Here is a 23123-nt window from a genome sequence, read left to right on the forward strand (position 1 = left end):
GTGGCTCTGAGGTAGGGCTGGTATATGAATATACTGACTATGTGAATGCAAACATGAGATCATATCATAATGCATGCTGCCTTCTCCTTAATGCAGTCTTATTTTGCTCCCTTTTCTATTTTTGCTTGCCTCCTTTCCCTTCCTCTCCTCCCCATCTTCACCTCACCACCCTCCCAGGCAACCTGCGTTAACAACCTACTTGTTAAACTGAATTGTGAATATGATATGATTTTCTCCACGCCAATGTAACATATGCAGAAATACTATGCATTAAATATATGTATCAGCCAGGGTTCTTAGGAAGCAGCAGAAACCAACTCTGGCTGCTTTAAACAGAAAAGCAGTGCCTTAAAAAGATACTGAGTAATTCACTAATGCTCTGTGTGGGTTGGAGAAGCAGCCAAGAAGGCCACTGATGGCCTTTTCTGAACCGCGCAGGAGTGTAGGTAGCAGGGCAGAGATAAGAAGGGATTGGGAGGTGCTGAGAGGCAGACTTCATGAAGGAAATTTCAGGTAGCCACAATTAGAAGAGGAAAATCTTGGCAGGAGAAGACATTTCATTTTGTTTGTTAGACCACTTGGGGGTCATCTGGAATAATAATTCCTGGGGAGGGGTATTTCTATGGAAAGAATGTGTAACGAGTAAGTCCAGGCTTCTTACAGTATGTTCAGGAACACAGAGGTATCTCGTTAGGTCCTCCAGAAAGCAGACATCAAGATAGAGTTAGTGGTGCCGTCCTGTGCTGTCACTTAACAAAATAGATATGTTTTGGGAAATGCTTCCGTAGGCGCAGGCACTCTCGGACCTGCCGTAGAGTGTACTTACGAACCTAGATGGTCTAACCTACCACACACCTAGGCTATATGTACAGCCAGTTGCTCCCAGGCTACAAACCTGTACAGCATGTGACTGTGCTGAATGCAATAGGCTAAGCATTTGTGTGTCTAAACATAGAAAAGGCACAGTAACAATATAGTATAAAATATAAAAACGAGGCCGGGTGTGGTGGCTCACGTCTGTAATCCCAGCTCTTTGGGAGGCCGGATCACTTGAGTTTGAGACCAGCCTGGCCAATATGGTGAAACCCCGTCCCTACTAAAAATACAAAACTTAGCCGGGCATGGTGGAGCATACCTGTAGTCCCACCTACTTGGGAGACTGCGGCAGGAGAATTGCTTGAACCTGGGAGGCAGAGTTGCAGTGAGCTGAGATCGCGCCACTGTACTCCAGCCTGGGTGACAGAGCAAGACTCTGCCTCAAAAAAAAAAAAAAAAAAAAAAAAAAAAATATATATATATATATATATATACACACACACATACACACACATATACACATGTATACATATATACATACACATATATACATACACACATATATACACAAATGTACACATACATGCACATATACACATAAAGTCTCTGGCAGTCCAGTGGGAAGCTCCAGGACAAAGAGTGCCCAAGAAGACCTCCAAGCAGGGCAGAAGGTGGAAAGTAGCGTTTCTCCATGCTCAGCTATTGGCTGGGGGCTGCCCAGGAAGAGCCTGAGCTTACAGTGGGTCTCCAAGGCACTGCAGCTAGAGGCTGTCGGATAACCCAACTCCCATAGCTAATGTCAAGTTCTTTCTTGAAGGGGAGATCCAAGTGGCATGCCTCCATGACTGCCACAACAGGTTTTAGCCACATTTCCACTGACAAACAGTATAATTTTTTTTTTTTTTGAGACGGAGTCTTGCTCTGTTGCCCAGGCTGGAGTACAGTGGCCTGATCTCAGCTCACTGCAGCCTCTGCCTCCCGGATTCAAGTGAGTCTCCTGCCTCAGCCTCCCTAGTAGCTGGGATTACAGGCACGTACCACCAGGCCTGGTTAATTTTTTGTATTTTTAGTAGAGACAGGATCTCACCATGTTGGCCAGGCTGGTCTCGAACTCCTGACCTCGGGTGATCCACTTGCCTCGGCCTCCCAAAGTGCTGGAATTACAGGCATGAGCTACCACACCTGGCCAACAAAGATTATAATTTTAAAAAATCGGTTTTTTGAGGGGGGTGGAGCAAGATGGCCGAATAGGAACAGCTCCAGTCTCCAACTCCCAGCGCGAGCAACACAGAAGACCAGTGATTTCTGCATTTTCAACTGAGGTACTGGGGTCATCTCACTAGGGAGTGCCGGACAATCGGTGCTGGTCAGCTGCTGCAGCCTGACCTGCGAGAGTTGAAGCAGGGCGAGGCATCGCCTCACCTGGGGAGCGCAAGGGGGAAGGGAATCCCTTTACTTGCCAGGGGAACTGAGACACACAACACCTGGAAAATCAGGTAACTCCCACCCCAATACCACGCTTTAAACAAACGGGCACACCAGAAGAATATATCCTTCACCTGGCCGGGAGGGTCCCACGCCCACGGAGCCTCCCTCATTGTTAACACAGCAGTCTGCGGCGATCTAACCGCAAGGCAGCAGCGAGGCTGGGGGAGGGGCGCCCGCCATTGCTGAGGCTTAAGTAGGTAAACAAAGCCACTGGGAAGCTCGAACTGGGTGGAGCTCACAGCAGCTCAAGGAAACCTGCCTGTCTCTATAGACTCCACCTCTGGGGGCAGGGCTCAGCTAAAAAACAACAGGGGAAGCAGCAGAGGCCTGAGCAGACGCAAACGACTCTGTCTGACAGCTTTGAAGAGAGCAGTGGATCTCCCAACACGGAGGTTGAGATCTGAGAACGGACAGACTGCCTGCTCAAGTGGGTCACTGACCCCTGAGTAGCCTAACTGGGAGACATCCCCCACTAGGGGCAGTCTGACACCCCACACCTCACAGGGTGGAGTACACCCCTGAGAGGAAGCTTCCAAAGTAAGAATCAGACAGGTACACTCGCTGTTCAGCAATATTCTATCTTCTGCAACCTCTGCTGCTGATACCCAGGCAAACAGGGTCTGGAGTGGACCTCAAGCAATCTCCAACAGACCTATAGCTGAGGGTCCCGACTGTCAGAAGGAAAACTATCAAACAGGAAGGACACCTATACCAAAACCCCATCAGTACATCACCATCATCAAAGAGCAGAGACAGATAAAACCACAAAGATGGGGAAAAAGCAGGGCAGAAAAGCTGGAAATTCAAAAAATAAGAGCGCATCTTCCCTGCAAAGGAGCGCAGCCCATCGCCAGCAACGGATCAAAGCTGGTCAGAGAATGACTTTGACGAGATGAGAGAAGAAGGCTTCAGTCCATCAAACTTCTCAGAGCTAAAGGAGGAATTACGTACCCAGTGCAAAGAAACTAAAAATCTTGAAAAAAGAGTGGAAGAATTGACAGCTAGACTAATTAATGCAGAGAAGGTCATAAACGAAATGACAGAGATGAAAACCATGACACGAGAAATACGTGACAAATGCACAAGCTTCAGTAACCGACTCGATCAACTGGAAGAAACAGTATCAGCGATTGAGGATCAAATGAATGAAATAAAGCGAGAAGAGAAACCAAAAGAAAAAAGAAGAAAAATAAATGAACAAAGCCTACAAGAAGTATGGGATTATGTAAAAAGACCAAATCTACATCTGATTGGGGTGCCTGAAAGTGAGGGGGAAAATGGATCCAAGTTGGAAAACACTCTTCAGGATATCATCCAGGAGAACTTCCCCAACCTAGTAGGGCAGGCCAACATTCAAATTCAGGAAATACAGAGAACGCCACAAAGACACTCCTCCAGAAGAGCAACTCCAAGACACATAATTGCCAGATTCACCAAAGTTGAAATGAAGGAAAAAATCTTAAGGGCAGCCAGAGAGAAAGGTCGGGTTACCCACAAAGGGAAGCCCATCAGACTAACAGCAGATCTCTCGGCAGAAACTCTACAAGCCAGAAGAGAGTGGGGGCCAATATTCAACGTTCTTAAAGAAAAGAATTTTAAACCCAGAATTTCATATCCAGCCAAACTAAGTTTCATAAGTGAAGGAGAAATAAAATCCTTTACAGATAAGCAAATGCTTAGAGATTTTGTCACCACCAGGCCTGCCTTACAAGAGACCCTGAAGGAAGCCCTAAACATGGAAAGGAACAACCGGTACCAGCCATTGCAAAAACATGCCAAAATGTAAAGACCATCGAGGCTAGGAAGAAACTGCATCAACTAACGAACAAAATAACCAGTTAATATCATAATGGCAGGATCAAGTTCACACATAACAATATTAACCTTAAATGTTAATGGACTAAATGCTCCAATTAAAAGACACAGACTGGCAAACTGGATCAAGAGTCAAGACCCATCAGTCTGCTGTATTCAGGAGACCCATCTCACATGCAGAGACATACATAGGCTCAAAATAAAGGGATGGAGGAAGATCTACCAAGCAAATGGAGAACAAAAAAAAGCAGGGGTTGCAATCCTAGTCTCTGATAAAACAGACTTTAAACCATCAAAGATCAAAAGAGACGAAGAAGGCCATTACATAATGGTAAAGGGATCGATTCAATAGGAAGAGCTAACTATCCTAAATATATATGCACCCAATACAGGAGCACCCAGATTCATAAAGCAAGTCCTTAGAGACTTACAAAGAGACTTAGATTCCCATACACTAATAATGGGGGACTTCAACACTCCACTGTCAACATTAGACAGATCAACGAGACAGAAAGTTAACAAGGATATCCAGGAATTGAACTCATCTCTGCACCAAGCGGACCTAATAGACATCTATAGAACTCTCCACCCCAAATCAACAGAATATACATTCTTCTCAGCACCACATCACACTTATTCCAAAATTGACCACATCATTGGAAGTAAAGCACTCCTCAGCAAATGTAAAAGAACAGAAATTATAACAAACTGTCTCTCAGACCACAGTGCAATCAAACTAGAACTCAGGAGTAAGAAACTCAATCAAAACCACTCAATACATGGAAACTGAACAACCTACTCCTGAATGACTACTGGGTACATAACGAAATGAAGGCAGAAATAAAGATGTTCTTTGAAACCAATGAGAACAAAGATACAACATACCAGAATCTCTGGGACACATTTAAAGCAGTGTGTAGAGGGAAATTTATAGCACTAAATGCCCACAAGAGAAAGCTGGAAAGATCTAAAATTGACACTCTAACATCACAATTAAAAGAACTAGAGAGGCAAGAGCAAACACATTCAAAAGCTAGCAGAAGGCAAGAAATAACTAAGATCAGAGCAGAACTGAAGGAGATAGAGACACAAAAAACCCTCCAAAAAATCAGTGAATCCAGGAGTTGGGTTTTTGAAAAGATCAACAAAATTGACAGACCGCTAGCAAGACTAATAAAGAAGAAAAGAGAGAGGAATCAAATAGATGCAATAAAAAATGATAAAGGGGATATCACCACTGACCCCACAGAAATACAAACTACCATCAGAGAATACTATAAACACCTCTACGCAAATAAACTAGAAAATCTAGAAGAAATGGATAATTTCCTGGACGCTTACACTCTCCCAAGACTAAACCAGGAAGAAGTTGAATCCCTGAATAGACCAATAGCAGGCTCTGAAATTGAGGCAACAATTAATAGCCTACCCACCAAAAAAAGTCCAGGACCAGATGGATTCACAGCTGAATTCTACCAGAGGTACAAGGAGGAGCTGGTACCATTCCTTCTGAAACTATTCCAATCAATAGAAAAAGAGGGAATCCTCCCTAACTCATTTTATGAGGCCAACATCATCCTGATACAAAGCCTGGCAGAGACACAACAAAAAAAGAGAATTTTAGACCAATATCCCTGATGAACATCGATGCAAAAATTCTCAATAAAATACTGGCAAACCGGATTCAGCAGCACATCAAAAAGCTTATCCACCATGATCAAGTGGGCTTCATCCCTGGGATGCAAGGCTGGTTCAACATTTGCAAATCAATAAACATAATCCAGCAAATAAACAGAACCAAAGACAAGAACCACATGATTATCTCAATAGATGCAGAAAAGGCTTTTGACAAAATTCAACAGCCCTTCATGCTAAAAACGCTCAATAAATTCGGTATTGATGGAACGTACCTCAAAATAATAAGAGCTATTTATGACAAACCCACAGCTAATATCATACTGAATAGGCAAAAACTGGAAAAATTCCCTTTGAAAACTGGTACAAGACAGGGATGCCCTCTCTCACCACTCCTATTCAACATAGTGTTGGAAGTTCTGGCTAGAGCAATCAGGCAAGAGAAAGAAATCAAGGGTATTCAGTTAGGAAAAGAAGAAGTCAAATTGTCCCTGTTTGCAGATGACATGATTGTCTATTTAGAAAACCCCATCATCTCAGCCCAAAATCTCCTTAAGCTGATAAGCAACTTCAGCAAAGTCTCAGGATACAAAATTAATGTGCAAAAATCACAAGCATTCTTATACACCAGTAACAGACAAGCAGAGAGCCAAATCAGGAATGAACTTCCATTCACAATTGCTTCAAAGAGAATAAAATACCTAGGAATCCAACTTACAAGGGATGTCAAGGACCTCTTCAAGGAGAACTACAAACCACTGCTCAGTGAAATCAAAGAGGACACAAACAAATGGAAGAACATACCATGCTCATGGATAGGAAGAATCAATATCATGAAAATGGCCATACTGCGCAAGGTTATTCATAGATTCAATGCCATCCCCATCAAGCTACCAATGAGTTTCTTCACAGAATTGGAAAAAACTGCTTTAAAGTTCATATGGAACCAAAAAAGAGCCCGCATTGCCAAGACAATCCTAAGTCAAAAGGACAAAGCTGGAGGCGTCACGCTACCTGACTTCAAACTATACTACAGGGCTACAGTAACCAAAACAGCATGGTACTGGTACCAAAACAGAGATATAGACCAATGGAACAGAACAGAGTCCCCAGAAATAATACCACACATCTACAGCCATCTGATCTTTGACAAACCTGAGAGAAACAAGAAATGGGGAAAGAATTCCCTATTTAATAAATGGTGCTGGGAAAATTGGCTAGCCATAAGTAGAAAGCTGAAACTGGATCCTTTCCTTACTCCTTATACGAAGATTAATTCAAGATGGATTAGAGACTTAAATGTTAGACCTAATACCATAAAAACCCTAGAAGAAAATCTAGGTAGTACCATTCAGGACATAGGCATGGGCAAGGACTTCATGTCTAAAACACCAAAAGCAACGGCAGCAAAAGCCAAAATTGACAAATGGGATCTAATTAAACTAAAGAGCTTCTGCACAGCAAAAGAAACTACCATCAGAGTGAACAGGCAACCTACAGAATGGGAGAAAATTTTTGCAATCTACTCATCTGACAAAAGGCTAATATCCAGAATCTACAAAGAACTCAAACAAATATACAAGAAAAAAACAACCCCATCAAAAAGTGGGCAAAGGATATGAACAGACATTTCTCAAAAGAAGACATTCATGCAGCCAACAGACACATGAAAAAATGCTCATCATCACTCGCCATCAGAGAAATGCAAATCAAAACCACAATGAGATACCATCTCACACCAGTTAGAATGGCAATCATTAAAAAATTAGGAAACAACAGTTGCTGGAGAGGATGTGGAGAAATAGGAAGCCTTTTACACTGTTGGTGGGATTGTAAACTAGTTCAACCATTATGGAAAACAGTATGGCGATTCCTCAAGGATCTAGAACTAGATGTACCATATGACCCAGCCATCCCACTACTGGGTATATACCCAAAGGATTATAAATTATTCTACTACAAAGACACATGCACACGTATGTTTATTGCAGGCACTATTCACAATAGCAAAGACTTGGAATCAACCCAAATGTCCATCTGTGACAGACTGGATTAAGAAAATGTGGCACATATACACCATGGAATACTATGCAGCCATAAAAAAGGATGAGTTTGCGTCCTTTGTAGGGACATGGATGCAGCTGGAAACCATCATTCTTAGCAAACTATCACAAGAAGAGAAAACCAAACACCGCATGTTCTCACTCATAGGTGGGAACTGAACAATGAGATCACTTGGACTCAGGAAGGGGAACATCACACACTGGGGCCTATCATGGGGAGGGGGGAGGGGGGAGGGATTGCATTGGGGAGTTATACATGATATAAATGATGAATTGATGGGTGCTGATGAGTTGATGGGTGCAGCACACCAACATGGCACAAATATACATATGTAACAAACCTGCACGTTATGCACATGTACCCTAGAACTTAAAGTATAATAAAAAAAAAATCAAAGTGTGATGGTTAATACTGAGTGTCAACTTGATTAAACTGAAGGATAAAAAGTATTGATCCCGGGTGTGTCTGTGAGGGTGTTGCCAAAAGAGATTAACATTTGAGTCAATGGACTGGGGAAAGCAGATCCTCCCTTAATCTGGTGGGCACCACCTAATCAGCTGCCAGAAAATATGAAGCAGGCAGAAAAATGTGAAAAAGAGAGACTGGCCCAGCCTCCCAGCCTACATCTGTCTCCTGTGCTGGATGCTTCCTGTCCTCGAACATCTGACTCTAAGTTCTTCAGTTTTGGGACTCGGACTGGCTCTCCTTGCTCCTCAGCTTGCAGGCAGCATATTGTGGGACCTTGTAATTGTGTAAGTTAGTACTTAATAAACTCCCCTTCACATCTATATATATATATATATATATATATATATATATAATTTATTTATATATACATTTATATATATATATATCGCCTATTAGTACTGTCCCTCTAGAGAACCCTGACTAATACACAAAGCAACAAGTCATTATGTCAAAGATCATTTGAAACATGATGTAGACAAACATATGTAGAGAAACATGTCAAAATAATTTGAAACATGTAGAGAAACACAAAGAAATGAAGACTGCTGTTATCCCACTAGAGATTTCCTATATGTAATATGTACAAATAAATATATATTTATTTAAAATAAGATCATGTGCTACATGCTGTTTTAAGCCTTTTTTACTTAAAATATATTATGAACATATTCATATTCCCTTTTAATTTATAGAAATCTATTTTTTCTAATGAGTGCATAGTGTTCCTTGGTATGAATATACCAGCATCTGTTTAAGTGGTCCCCTATGGCTCACCAGTTTGGATGTTTCAAATTGTTTGTGACTATAGCCATCACTGCAATGCCAATCCTAGTACATGTATCCTGTTCTTGGTCTTGGCCTTGGTCTCTAGGGATTCCAGAGCCTGCCTCTGTGACTCTCTGATGCTGCACTGTCTTGACAGTTAAGATGTTGCCCTACCCGGGAGCTCCCCTGAAATATTGCCAAGGATGCAGAGGTACCAAAGGAATGACCCCAAGAGAAAGCCATCTGTGCCAGGTGGCTCTGAAGATCCTTTTGAAACAAAGAGCCAGGCCTGGTGTCATGGCTTAGGGAAACTGGAACCCTTTCTTACTGGCACATCCCTACCAAGACTCATGGCCCTATTGGGCTATTTGTTTGTTTGTTTGTTTTTATATCATCTGCTGCTTGCAGAGATTTAATCCCCCAATTCCAGTGAGGAGAATTAAGGGAAGCAAAAGAGTAACTTTCCTCAGCCTTCGCCTGGGAACCACCTGCTTCTAAGACCAGCATGGACAATCACTGTATCTTCAGTTTCCATGGTGATTTGTAGGGCTAGCTCCTACGGAGTGCCCAAAGAATGTAGTCCATCCCTCAAACCCTCTCAGGTACCAGGACTGAACTCAACTGAGCCACTGGAGAAGGCTGGTGGTGGGGTGCACCCGAAGTTGGGAATCAGAGGCCAAAGGAGCTGGAAAGAGAACACAGACTAGACTCCAGTGTTCTTTGTTTTCCTACCAATGAAACTGATTTCTCTATCAAGTGCCATTCTACTGTGTTATGATTTTTATTTCAGCTTTAGGGGTTCCCCCCACCCTTTTCCCTGGAGTTGGAACCAAGTACTCAGGGCTTATGTAGTGTCAAGCGGGAGAGTTCTTACCAGCCCTCAGACTTTGCTGTATGTCTCCTGACATCTGCTGAGCTGAACATGAGCCCTGCTGACCCCACACAGATGTCCACCGAGACATGCACTCCCCATCTGCCAGGCAGGCTGCCATTCGTGCTGGTCACTCTGCAGCCTTCCTTTCCTGCTTCCCTAAGTTGTCTACATTTTCCACTTTAAACATGTACCACTTTTGAAATCAGAAAAAAAGTTATTTATTGTCATTAGAATATGGCGTTAGTATTGCTGTACGTTGTGTTTCTGTCTTAAAAATATGGTAAGTAGAACCCAGATGGGGTGGGAAATGGGCAGATTTGGAACATGCTCTGGATGAATGTTATCACTTGAGAGAAAAACTAGGATACTTCAACCTGTAATAGATGCAAAACAAACCCATCTGAAAATGTGTTTATCAATTTGTGGCTACAGATTCTTGGAGGAGCACCCTAGATTTAAGTGCAGGGAGGTGACTGGGGTGTGGGCTGAGAGAAAACAAAGCTGCCCTGCCCTTTGGCTTTATGATTAAGGTAGGGCTGTGTTATAGGGCAATGAACCAGATACAGGCTGGATCGGAGGAGGGTACCACCTTCCAGGAGAACCCTGATGACACATGTACAAATAGACAAATGGACTTTCTCCTTTCACTCCCTTGAAACAGATACCCAGATTGGAGAATATGGTTACCGTAGCCAAAAGTCACTTTTGTCTTGTGTCTCTGACATTGTTCTGGTTCTGTTGGCTGGCTCTGGTGTGGAGATGGAGCCTTGGACTGATTGAGTTTGATGACAATGTCCATTAAGATACACCAGTCTCTTACAATTCTTTCTAGAAAGCAAAGTGGCAGCTTGTATTAAGAGCTTTAAACAGTCCATACCTTTGATCCAGTAACTCCCCTTCTAATAATCATCAGAAATTCAAACACACATGTGTGCACAATAGTTTATGTTGTGCTGTTATTCAAAATGGTAAAAAAAAAAAAAAACAAAAAAAAAAAACAAAAAAAAAGGAAACAACGTTAATATTCAGTAACAAGGGAAAGAGATTAATAAATCATGGTGTCCCCATACATTGGCCTAGTATGGAGCCATTAAAAATGGTTTTCCAAGAATTTTACTGGTAATAGGAAATATTCACAATATAGCAAGTTTAAGAACTAGGATTCAGAATTGTGTAAATAGTATTTCAATTAGGTAAAATTATTACATGGAGAATCCTAAGTAAAATATTAAAAAGAAATTTATCAATTATTTAGGTGTTTATGGTTGATAATTTTTATTTTCTTCTTTGTATTTCCCACCAGAGAGGAGGCTTGCTTGTTTGTTTGGTGTAAAGTCGTCCATTCCAGTTTTTATAAAGATAATTGAATATATTTGCTATTTTACCACATTGTCACATATTATAGAATTTTCTTTTTTAAAAGGCCGAGTAATAGTCCCTGTATCATGTACTGCATTCCTTTGCCCACTCCTATTTTAATTTCCATTAGGAAATAATACATGAATATGAGTGTTTATGGCCATCATATTATTCATTATAAATTAATAAAATGGCCTGACAGTTGTGGTTTTTAAAAGCTTGTTTCACAAGTGAGGAAAACCCCTGCACTGGAAGAAGATGATATGTAATGAAAGGAGGTTTTAGAGAGAATACAAACATTCTCAACTATTTCACCTGTCTCCCTATCAAGAAGAAATGCCATCAAACAAGAATGAAGGAAATGGAAGGCCAAGATAAGAGATCTGATGGTGGAAAAGTACTTTAACCAAATACACAAATTGGACCCTCTCCCTTTTGGCTGTAATATATAGAGAAAATATGAAGAAGCCACTGTTCAAATATTTCATAAGTGTCTTTGAATGGATTGAATTTCTTTTGAACCCCTGAAAACCACAAGGGGTTTAAGGGTCAGGGGGTGGAGAAGGGAGAGGATTTGAGAGGAAGAGTTATTTGGAGAGAATGGTTTACGTGGTGTCAGGTATTTCCCCTTCATCTCAAGTAGAGGGAGAGAGGTTTCAAAGGAGAGCAGGTATGCGGAATGGGGAGAGGGTGGGATGCAGTAAATTGGGATCTGATTCTTGCCTGAAAAAATCGAAAGATGAAGAATGCTTGAAACACTTACTAGTCTCAGAAAGTGAAGAGCCATTTTACAAAAGTGCCAAAGAAGGGCTTTCCTACTCCTCAGCCTGTCAGCACCACCCCACCCTAGAGGAGCTGGAATTCCAGGTTTATAAGCTGATGTAGGAGAAGAGGTTAAAAAAAAAAAAAGAAACCAGATGTACACCGTTTCCAGCTATAAGCTGCCTGCCTGAAGCAGACTCAAACTGAAGAGGAAGATTTCACCTTAAACAAAGTGTACAGTTTTGCTTGTTATATAAAAGCAGATTTCTAATATCTAAATAAAGACTATATTTAGTGACTTAAGTTGATTATAGTACATTTATTTATCATGAGTGATGTGATCAGAAAAGTTACAGGACTGATAAATTTTTATCCGTAGACAGGGGAAGGATATGCCTTACTGAATAAATTTTAAGGGACAATGGGAGACAAAATAAAGTTGCTTTCTGCTTATACCTGGGGATCCATTTATCCCATGACACTAGCTAGCTTGCTTCAGTGAGTTTAAGCCAGCTGGTGCAGACAGATGACCTCCCAGATGATGGCAAGGGTTACCTGTAACATCTTTGATAGAACCTGGAAAATCAGAGAGAGTAGCCAAAACAGTGAAAATGGAAAATGGTGTCCTGATTTTTAAATGGGGTGATAAATGAAATTTACAATTTGATTGACGAGTACCCTCAGTGCCAACAAAAATCTAGAAGGGATTATTAAACAGATGGTTTTCTGAGCCCTTGAAAAAGAAAGCAACGTTTGCCAGGAACTAGCGTGGACTCACTAAGAACAAGTCTAACCTCCTTTCTTTTTCTCTTTCTTTGTAAGTGATTAAATTAGTGGATTGGGGTATTTCATAGACTCTGTGCCTTGATTTCTGTGATGACTTTTCCTAAATCTCTCATGATTCTCTTGTGCAAAGGTGGAAACACATCAATGGGGACTACAAGGTGAATTTATAGTTGGCTGAACAGTCATTCTTAGAGAGTGTTGATTAATGAATCGCCGGCACCCTGGAGGGGAGTCTCTGGTGGCATTCCAGCGGGCTTTATTCTGGCTTTGTCCAGTTTAATATTTTTTATTAATAACTCAGGAGATGACATAGAAGCCAATTTTATCAAAAATGTGGAAGACATGAAGAAAAGATAGTGAACACATTTGGATGACTACAAATTTTTTAAAATTTGCAATCACGGCTGGGCGCAGTGGCTCATGCCTGTAATCCCAGCACTTTGGGAGGCGGAGGCAGGTGGATCACCTGAGGTCAGGATTTCGAGATCAGCCTGGTAAAACATGGTGAAACCTCATCTCTACTAAAAATAAAAACATTGATCAGGCTTTGTGGTGCGTGCCTGTAATCCCAGGTACTCGGGAGGCTGAGACAGGAGAATTCGCTTGAACCCAGGAGGCGGAGGTTGGAGTGAGCTGAGATTGCACACTGCACTCCAGCCTGGGCAATAGAGCAAGACTCCATCTCAATAAAAAAAATAAATGTGCAATACATGTGCTGATGTATTTTTTAAATGAAGGTTTAAAATATCTGCAACCAGGACAAAAACTGTTTAGGGTTGATTCAATAACAGTTCTCTTTCCTCTCAGACAAACGCTAACTTGCACAGCCCGCTGACACTGTGAACCCTCTCAGTTACGTAGTTCTCCATGCCACTATCCCCAGAGGCAACCTCTGCCTTATTCTCCTCATTAGTTGTAACGACACCCCAGCTCCTCCCCACAAACTGGTCCTAACATTGCCAGGCAGGCCCCACTGAGCCAAATGAGCCCCTTCAGGACCTTCCCCTGCTTAGGCCCCTGCCCTGGCTCAGCAAGGTTTTAAGTCCTTGGGCATCCTGCCAGCTCATGGCCCATTATCAGTCTCCCCAGAGTTCTGTGAGCAGGGCCGGGAATTCCTTTCCCTCTTTCCACCAAGTGTCTACTTGTTCCAACATCCTAATCCCATATATCCCTGTGCATAAATATACATGTACTTCCTACTACTGGTATGAAATCTACAGGGATGAAGGTCAAGTCTGCGTTGTTTAAAAATTCAATTACACCAGTAGAGAATGGGAGAAACCTGTCTTGACAAGAATCTATATTGAGCTTTTGGGCCAATTTGCCTAAGACCTATTTGCCTAAAGTCAACTTGCTTAAAGTCCCAACCACTGAAAATGTATATCCTCAGAGAACATTTGTAACATTTTATATAAGATAAAATTATAAAGCATTTTGAATGTTAGATGATTCTTCCTATTTTACCAATTTTTAAAAAATATTTTATCAATAATTAAGTGAAAATTTTTAAAGTTCTTTTATTTCACATGTCTATAAGTTATTTCTAAACTTACTGTATGTCACTTGGCAGTTTCTAATAAAGTTCTACTCCTAAGTATATACCCTAGAGAAACCAGTGTATTTTAAAACAAAAAGACTTCTGTAACAAGTATGAACAAAAACACCCATATTCAGTTTTTATTTTTATTTTTTTAAGTGTTTTTTTGAGAAAAAGTGTGGCTCTATCATGCAGGCTGGAGTGCAGTGGCATAATCTTGGCTCACTGCAACCTCCACCTCCCAGGTTCAGACCATCCTCCCACCTCAGCTTCCTGAGTAGCTGGGACTACAGGCACACACCACCACACCCAGCTAATTTTTTGTATTTTTGGTAGAGGCAGGGTTTCGCGATATTGGCCGAGCTGGTCTTTTGTTTTGTTTTTGAAATGGAGTCTTGCTCTGTCACACAGGCTGGAGTGCAGTGGTGTGATCACAGCTCACTGCAACCTCGGCCTTCCAGGTTCAAGCCATTCTCCTGCCTCAGCCTCCTGAGTAGCTGGGATTACAGGTGCCCACCACCATGCCCAGCTAATTTTTTGTATTTTTAGTAGAGATGGGGTTTCACTATGGCAGCCAAGCTGGTCTCAAACTCCTGACCTCGTGATCTGCCCGTCTCGGCCTCCCAAAGTACTGGGATTACAGTAGTGAGCCACTGTGCCTGGCCTAAAAAAAATGTTTTTAGAGACAGGGTCTTGCTATGTCAGCCAGGCTGGAGTACAGTGATATGATCATGGTTTGCTACAACCTTGAACACTTGGGCTCATGTGATCCTCCTGCCTCAGTCTCCCAAGTAGGCAGGACTATAGATGCACATCACTGCACCTGGCTAATTTTTAAAATATTTTGTAGAGATGAAGTCTTGCTATGTTGCCCTGGCTGGTATCAAACTCCTGGCCTCAAGTGATCCTCTTGCCTCTGCCTCCCAAAGTGTTGGGAATACAGGCATGAACCACTGTGCCCAGCCTCAGTTTTATTCTTAATAACCAAACACTGGAAAGAAAACAAATGTCCATCAACAGGTAAATGGATAAACAAATTCAGCTATATTCATACGATGGATTATTACTCAGCAATAGAAAGAAATTAACTACTGATATCCTCAGCAACATGAATTAATCTCCAAAACATTACATTGAGCAAAAGCTGCCAGGGAATTGATAAGTACAATTCCATTTATATGAAGGTCAAGGACAGGCACAAATTAAAGTGTGGTGAAAGAACTGGTACAGTTCTTATCTGGTGGTGGAGAAGCACTGGGAAAGAGTAAGAGGGAGTTTTCTGGAGTGTGGAAATGTTCTATCTGTTCATCTGGGAAGTGGCCACATATGCAAAAAGTCGTATGTGACACAGAAAGTCACAGAGCTCTACTCTTAAGATTTGTGCATTTTACTATATGTAAATTAATACTAAATCACTGTTTTTAAATTTTTACATTTCATATGTTTCCATTAAAAACACACGAAGTTTTAGTATTTTTACCTCTAGTTTGCTGTTTAATTCGGTTTTTAAAAACTTTTTTGGAAAATGCAGATTTTTAGAGAAAAGTAGCCACATATTCAGGTTGAGACTTATTTAGTGAGCAGATGTCATTTGAACAGCAGAAGTGAGATAAATCTCTCAGAGCACATTCAGCTCCTTTACAGTTTAAGTTTCATAACACCTAATTGGTAAATTTATGCTGGGTGATGAAACTGAAACACACATAACTTCAGAACACAGTGTCCTGAGTTCAGGTAATTGTGGATATTTGCAGCTGGGCTTCAGCCATATGCAACGTTTTCTAGACTTTCCTCAGTCTCCATGGCCTCCATGGTCTCTCACCCCTCCACAGCCAGTGTTGATCCTGATGGATGGTTGGTAGGCACCAGCTAGCATCCTGCTTCCATAGTCTCATTCATTTGGATCAGTCCCAACCTACTGGGCATGCTTTGAGTAACCATAAATTCCCTGAGGTTGCCAGAGTACTGTAGAGGTTGAGACTTTTGCATCATCTCTCAGGTTGGCTTGGTGTGGCCAGGAAGTAGGCTCTACAGGGCCCACCTGGCTGTCCATTCAGATTACCCACCTTCTCCCAGGATGGTGGAACCTTGTATATGGAACAGCCCATTCCCCTAAGTCCACCTGCCTTAACCAGCATGCCAGATGCAACCCACATGTAAGTAAAATCCAAATATTTCTCTGTGAATATTCACTTGAGACTTTATTAATACATGCTTAGTGTTGCTGTGGGCCTGGTAAAATCCCCAACTGGAACCCAGTCCCACAGTTCTAGCCATGTAATATTTTCTTCCTTCTTGGAAGACGGTAAGGTGTTAATAGATAGGATTATTGTTCTCGAGCAAGGTAGGCTGAGTCGTAGTGTTCTTTTTTGTAAGGAATCTGTCTGGTGACACTGAGCACAATGAGCGTAATTCAGTAATCTCTTGGTTAGAGACCCTGTTGTTAAAGAATCCTTCTTTCCTTCCCTCCCTCCCTCCTTCCCTCCCTCTCTCCCCGCATCGCTCCCTCCCTCCCTCCCTCCCTCCCTCCCTCCCTCCTTCCTTCTTTCCTTCCTTCCTTCCTTCCTTCCTTCCTTCCTTCCTTCCTTCCTTCCTTCCTTCCTTCCTTCCTTCCTTCCTTCTTTCCTTCCTTCCTTCCTTTTTCTGAGACAGTTTCACTCTTTTTGCCCAGGCTGGAGTACAATGGAATTATCTCGGCCGATGGCAACCTCTGCCTCCTGGTTCAAGTGATTCTCCTGCCTCAGCCTCCCAAGTAGCTGGGATTACAGGCACCCGCCACCATGCCCAGCTAATTTTGTATTTTTAGTAGAGACGGGGTTTCACCATGTTGGCCAGGTAGGTCTCAAACTCCTGACCTCAAGTGATCTGCCTGCCTCGGCCTCCCAAAGTGCTGGGATTACAGGTGTGAGCCACCATACCCAGCCAGAATCCTCTTTTCTTAGCTCCATAAATAGATTAGGGAGAATGCTGCTCCTCTGTGTACCAAATAAGTCAAGAAGAAGTTGTAAAGAGACTGCATCATGGGCCATATGACTGTTCTGGCAAGAAGAATGAGAGAAATAAGGACTTCTCTCTTTATTTGAAGAGTTGCTCTGATCAGGCAGTGGGTGGAAAACAGTATGAACAATGCTGTTATTGATTTTTTTACCTTAGTTTATGATTTTTTTTTATGCTGAATTGGATAGCAATTAAATGGCTTAGCCTGGACAACAGAGGGAGACCCCATCTCTACAAAATATAACAATAAATTAGCCAGACATAGTGGCATGTGCCTGTGGTCCCAGCTTCTTGGGAGACTGAGATGGGAGGATCACTTGAGCTCAGCAGGTTGAGGCTGCAATAAGCAGTGAGCCGAGATCACACCACTGCACTCCAGCCTAGGTGACAGAGCGAGTTCCTGTCTCAAAATAACTTTTTTTGGGGGGTGGGGTGGGCGGAGACAGAGACTTGTAATCTCAGCTCACTGCAACCTCCACCTCCAGGGCTCAAGCAATTCTCCTGCCTCAGTCTCCCAAGTAGCTGGGGCTACAGGCGCACGCTACCACACCTGGCTAATTTTGTATTTTAGTAGAGACGGGATTTCACCATGTTGGCCAGGCTGGTCTCAAACTTCTGACCTAGGTGATCCTCCTGCCTCAGCCTCCCAAAGTGCTGGGATTACAGTTGTGAGCCACTGCACCCAGCCAAATAAAAATTTTTTAAAAAGAAAGAAGAGAGCTTTGGCCAGCCTCTCAAAGCTCAGCCTGGCTCCTGGGAAAGTGGTTACCAGGTGTGGCAGGCCCTGAATCAGATGTCAGGGTGTCAGGCTGTGGGTGAGGGAGACAGCATATCATAAGGTTTAGAAGCACAATCTCTGGAGTCAGGCTGACCAAAGGCTCAATCTTGGCAAGCTGTTTTACCTCTTTAAGCCTCAGTTTCCTCCTCTGGAAACTGGAGTTAAAAACTACTTCACCAGCTCATCATGAAAGTTTAAATGAGATAATAAGTATAAAGTGCCTGGTACATAATGAGTCTTAATGTTATTGTTCTCTCATGACAAGAACAAGAACACACAGGAAGTACTGGGTCCCTTTCTGAGATTTTGGAGAATTAAGAGAAAATGTAAAGTGGAAAATAGTCAATATCAAAATGGAAGACCTTCCTGGTCATTGAAGGGGCTTTAGAAATCTTGAAATGTGAGGAATAATTGAGGAAACTGAGAGTGTTTTACTTGGAAGAGAAAGAATTATCAAATATCTGAAAAGCTACCTTATATTCAAATAGGGGCTAAAAAGCCCCTTGGTGGCTGGTACCAGCAGCTCTCAATGAAATTCAGATCCCCAAAGCATCCTGTCCCGAAGCTAGCAGAGATTGGAGGGCAAAGGCCCAGGCTCAAGGTTGGCAGCCGATGATATCCAGGGACTTGGATTGGAGGACTCTGAGCAGACACCAGGTTGGCCCTCTGGCTGGGGCGGAAGGATTTGGAACCCAGAACAGCCCAAGGAGAGGGACAGATAGTGGTTTATCCCAATTGGACCATAGCAGCATTTTAGAGAAATACTAATGCTATTCCTAGTACTTTGTCTACATTTGAGAGAGGCCATTTCAGGTCACAGGAGCATTCCTCCTGGGTGGAGTAGAGTTTGTTTCCTTGTGGTCTGGCCAGGAAACGCCAAGCCGGGTGGCTGAGAGGCTGGCCGTCTTGGCTGGAAGGCGAAATGCTTGGCCAACTGGTCTGTCTCCAGAGAGCAGACTGGCCCGCCTCGACTGGCTGGTCCTCAGGCCACTGTTGCTGCCTGCAGAGCATCCACCAGTCAGTGGATTTTCTCATTGCTAGACTTGTAAGTGGCATGATTTATGACTCTGCTCATCCATGCTGGCCCCTGGGTATACACGCTTTTGCTTCCAGGCTGGGAAGTGAATAATGAATTAATCACCCTGCCTCGGGTTCAATACGGAGCTGAGTGTTTGCAGATCTTTATTGTACTGTGCAAGCCAAGTCGAACTGCTCAATTTACACTTCTAATTCGAGTTTATGCAAGTCTGCCTGTTCCAGGGGAGCTGCAGCCTCGTGGCTGCTTAGTCTCTGAGGAAGCCTCACTTCCCCAGTTCCTGGCCATTCCCTCCAAGAGTGAATGAATGTCCAAGACTTCAGGGTGCTCAGAGAAGCCAATCCACTTCCTCAGAGACTGCTCCCTTGAATGTTTCTTGTCCTAAATGCTGTTGTTTATGACAGTTCTCAGCGCAAAAGAGATAGGTGCACAGCCTGATGCCAGCCTGTGTGCATGGCATAGAGAAGGCACACAGGAAATGTTTGTTGAATGAATAGCCCTGGTGCCACAACATAGATGCTTATCAAAACTAATGGCTTGCAGTCAGGGCTGGAGTCGTTCCTCTTTGCCTTAGTTCTAGTTCTCTAGGACTTGGGGAGAAGAGTTTTTACTAGGTCTCAGAGCTGATGAGATCTGAGTGATGAGATAGGGCAAATTCTCAAGTTCACTCAGAAGCAGTGGGAGGCAAAGTCTGCATTTGAAGATTTGGGACTTCCCAGCTTTGGCCATTTTTCTTCACCTCCCAAAGACATATGCAGGTACTTTTCACTCAGTGCTTGAATGTGAAAAGCAGGTGCACAGAGTAAGGCTGACCCAGGCTGTATCCTGATGGGCTCTAAGAAGGGGCCACATCTATTCTGGGGACATATTCTTCCTGACCGAGTGCGGCTGAGATGCTGCCTCATCCATCTCAGCATCCAACCTCCCCACAATGCACACACATGATCCTGCAGTCCAGAGGGACCACCACACCCCAGTGTCTTTCTTGGGGCTTTTGTTCGCCTTGTTCTATTCTCCTACTCCTTGCCTCTTTCCTTGCTACTTAAGATTCCTCCTCCTCCATTCCTCAAGACCTGCCTCTAAAGCTATCCTGTCTCAAACCTTTCCAAGCTGCTTCAAATCTATGTGGTTTCCTTTCCCTTTCGGCCTCAGTCACGTGCTGCTTGTCCTTCTTTTAGCCCTTCTCTGACTCTGACCCATGTCCTCATCTCCTGACTGACTGGGCATGGCTTCTGCATTCTCACTCTAATTACTGGTAAAAATGTGAGGACAAGAAAGAGTCGAGGGCAGCCCAACACCCACCATCAGGAACTTCCTTACAGATTAGCTACAACTACCATCTTCCATTCATCAGACACAAACATTTATAGAGCCCCTACTCCACCCAAGCACTGGGGTTGCAACAGTGAACATGACTTTACCTCTTCTTGTTTCTCCCCTCCAAGCTCCAGACACATCAACTTTCTACAATGCCCTCAAACCCACCATGTCCTCCTGCCTCAGGGCCTTGGTATATGATCTATGCCTGAAACATCCTAACTCTCCTTCTCTTCTTATTTATTCATTCTGATCTTTTAGAGCTCAACTCAGATACCAATTATTCAGGGAAAGCTATGCTGGAACCACCACTAACACCACTGCTCCTTGGTCTGGATGTTTTCTCTGAACCCCTAATCACAACTGTAACTACAGTCATTAATTATGTTGTCAGTTGTTTCCCATTCATCCCCATCCAAACCCAGGATGGAAGCTCCCTGAGGGCAGGGCCATGCCTTTCTTGCCCCCTGCTCTATTTTTGTTGCCTACGACAGGACCCTACATAAATGAAGTGCTCCACAAATATATTTTAAAGAAATAAAATATATCATTAAAGACATTTTAAGAATATCATCTTGTATTCTAGTCTAGGAGACTTATCAATGGGAGAAGTGTGGTCAGTGGGCATGAGAGCCAGGCACTGGTGATTTCCATTTCACATGCCATTCTAATTTGTAGAAAACACCAGAACAGGACAGAGGGGAAGAAAGATGCTGGTGAAGGTGCTTTCCTCTTGCAACACACTGCTCCCACAGAATGCTGCAGGCAGAGTCTGAGATAGGAGGAGTCCTGGTAACGACACATGTTGCGGATTGAAATTTTTGGTGTGCTCCATCATAGAAGACCCAGGGGGTGTACCTTATGAGATTCAGCTAGCCATGAGCTGAGCTCTGCAAGTTCGCCTGCTGTCAACTGAAACCAAATGGATTGTAAAGTAGGGCCTTTGTAGAACTTACAAAAACAAGATTAGCAGAATATTATTCACTATAGAAATCAGAAAAAAAAAAAAAAAATCCCTGGTGTGATTCCATCCTGCACGGCTCTTCTACGGCTCTTCTCTGGAGTAGTCATTTGTCTCTATCCACCTTCTCTCCCACCTAAGAGTGTGCCACCATCCCTAGGAAGATTCAATGGACATGGACATGAGCTCCCTGAGGCCCCAGAGCTATCTTTTTGGTTGTGAACTAAAGGCCAATCAAGATAATCACTTTAAGGTGGATACTAATGAAAATGAGCACCAGTTATCTTTAGGAACAGTCAATTTAGGGGCTGGTGCAAAGGATGAATTGCACATTGTTGAAGCAGAGACAATGAATTACGAAGACAGTTCAATTAAAGTAACACTGGCAACTTTGAAAATGTACAGTCAATGGTTTCCCTTGGGGGCTTTGAAATACCACCACCAGTGGTCTTATGGTTGAAGCTTGGTTCAGGGCCAGTGCATATTAGTGGATAGCATTTAGTAGCTGTGGAAGAAGATGCAGAGTCAGAAGATGAAGAGGAGGAGGATGGCCGGGTGCGGTGGCTCACGCCTGTAATCCCAGCACTTTGGGAGGCCGAGGAGGGCAGATCACGTGGTCAGGAGATCGAGAGCATCCTGGCTAGCACGGTGAAACACCGTCTCCACTAAAAATACAAAAAATTAGCCGGGCGTGGTGGCGGGCGCCTGTAGTCCCAGCTACTCCAGAGACTGAAGCAGGAGAATGGCGTGAACCTGGGAGGTGAAGCTTGCAGTGAGCTGAGATTGCACCACCGCACTCCAGCCTGGGAGACAGAGCCAGACTCTGTCTTAAAAAAAAAAAAAAAAAAAGAGGAGGATGTGAAACTCTTAAGTATATCTGGAAAGTGATCTTCTCCTGGAGGTGGTAGCAAGCTTCCACAGAAAAAAGTAACACTTGCTGCTGATGAAGAAGAATAAGAAGGAGAAGGAAGAAGAAGAAGAAGAAGAAGATTTTGATGAGGAAACTGAAGAAAAAGCATCAGTGAACAAATGTATACAAGATACTCCAGCCAAAAATGCACAGAAGTCAAATCAGAATGGAAAAGACTCAAAATCATCAACACCAAGATCAAAAGGACAAGAATCCTTCAAAAAACAGGGGGAAAAAAACTCCTAAAACACCAAAAGGACCTAGTTCCATAGAAGATATTAAAGCAAAAATGCAAGCACGTACAGAAAAAGGTGATTCTCTTCCCAAAGTTGCAACCAAGTTCATCAATTATGTAAAGAATTGTTTCTGGATGACTGACCAGGAGGCTATTCAAGATCTCTGGCAGTGCAGGAAGTCTCTTTAAGAAAATAGTTTAAACAGTTTGTTAAAAATTTTCCATCTTACTTCATTTCTCTAACAGTTGCTATTTGGCTGTCCTTTTATAATGCAGACTGAGAACTTTCCCTACCATGTTTGATAAATGTTGTCCAGGTTCCATTGCCAAGAATGTGTTGTCCAAAATTCCTGTTTAGTTTTTAAAGATGGAAATCCACCCTTTGCTTGGTTTTAAGTATGTATGGAATGTTATGATAGGACACAGTAGTAGCAGTGGTCAGACATGGAAATGGTGGGGAGACAAGAATGTACATGAAATAAAACTCAGTATTTTAATAAAAAAAGAAATCAGAAAAAAT

General features: G+C 42.8%; 1 pseudogene; it reads left to right on the top strand.

The window, feature by feature from the left end:
• The first annotated feature begins 19066 nt into the window (after positions 1–19066).
• LOC115897563 lies at positions 19067–22792 on the top strand (annotated as a pseudogene).
• The last annotated feature ends 331 nt before the right edge of the window (positions 22793–23123 follow it).

Source organism: Rhinopithecus roxellana, chromosome 5 (assembly GCF_007565055.1).
Source record: "Rhinopithecus roxellana isolate Shanxi Qingling chromosome 5, ASM756505v1, whole genome shotgun sequence".
Classification (NCBI taxonomy): Eukaryota; Metazoa; Chordata; class Mammalia; order Primates; family Cercopithecidae; genus Rhinopithecus; species Rhinopithecus roxellana.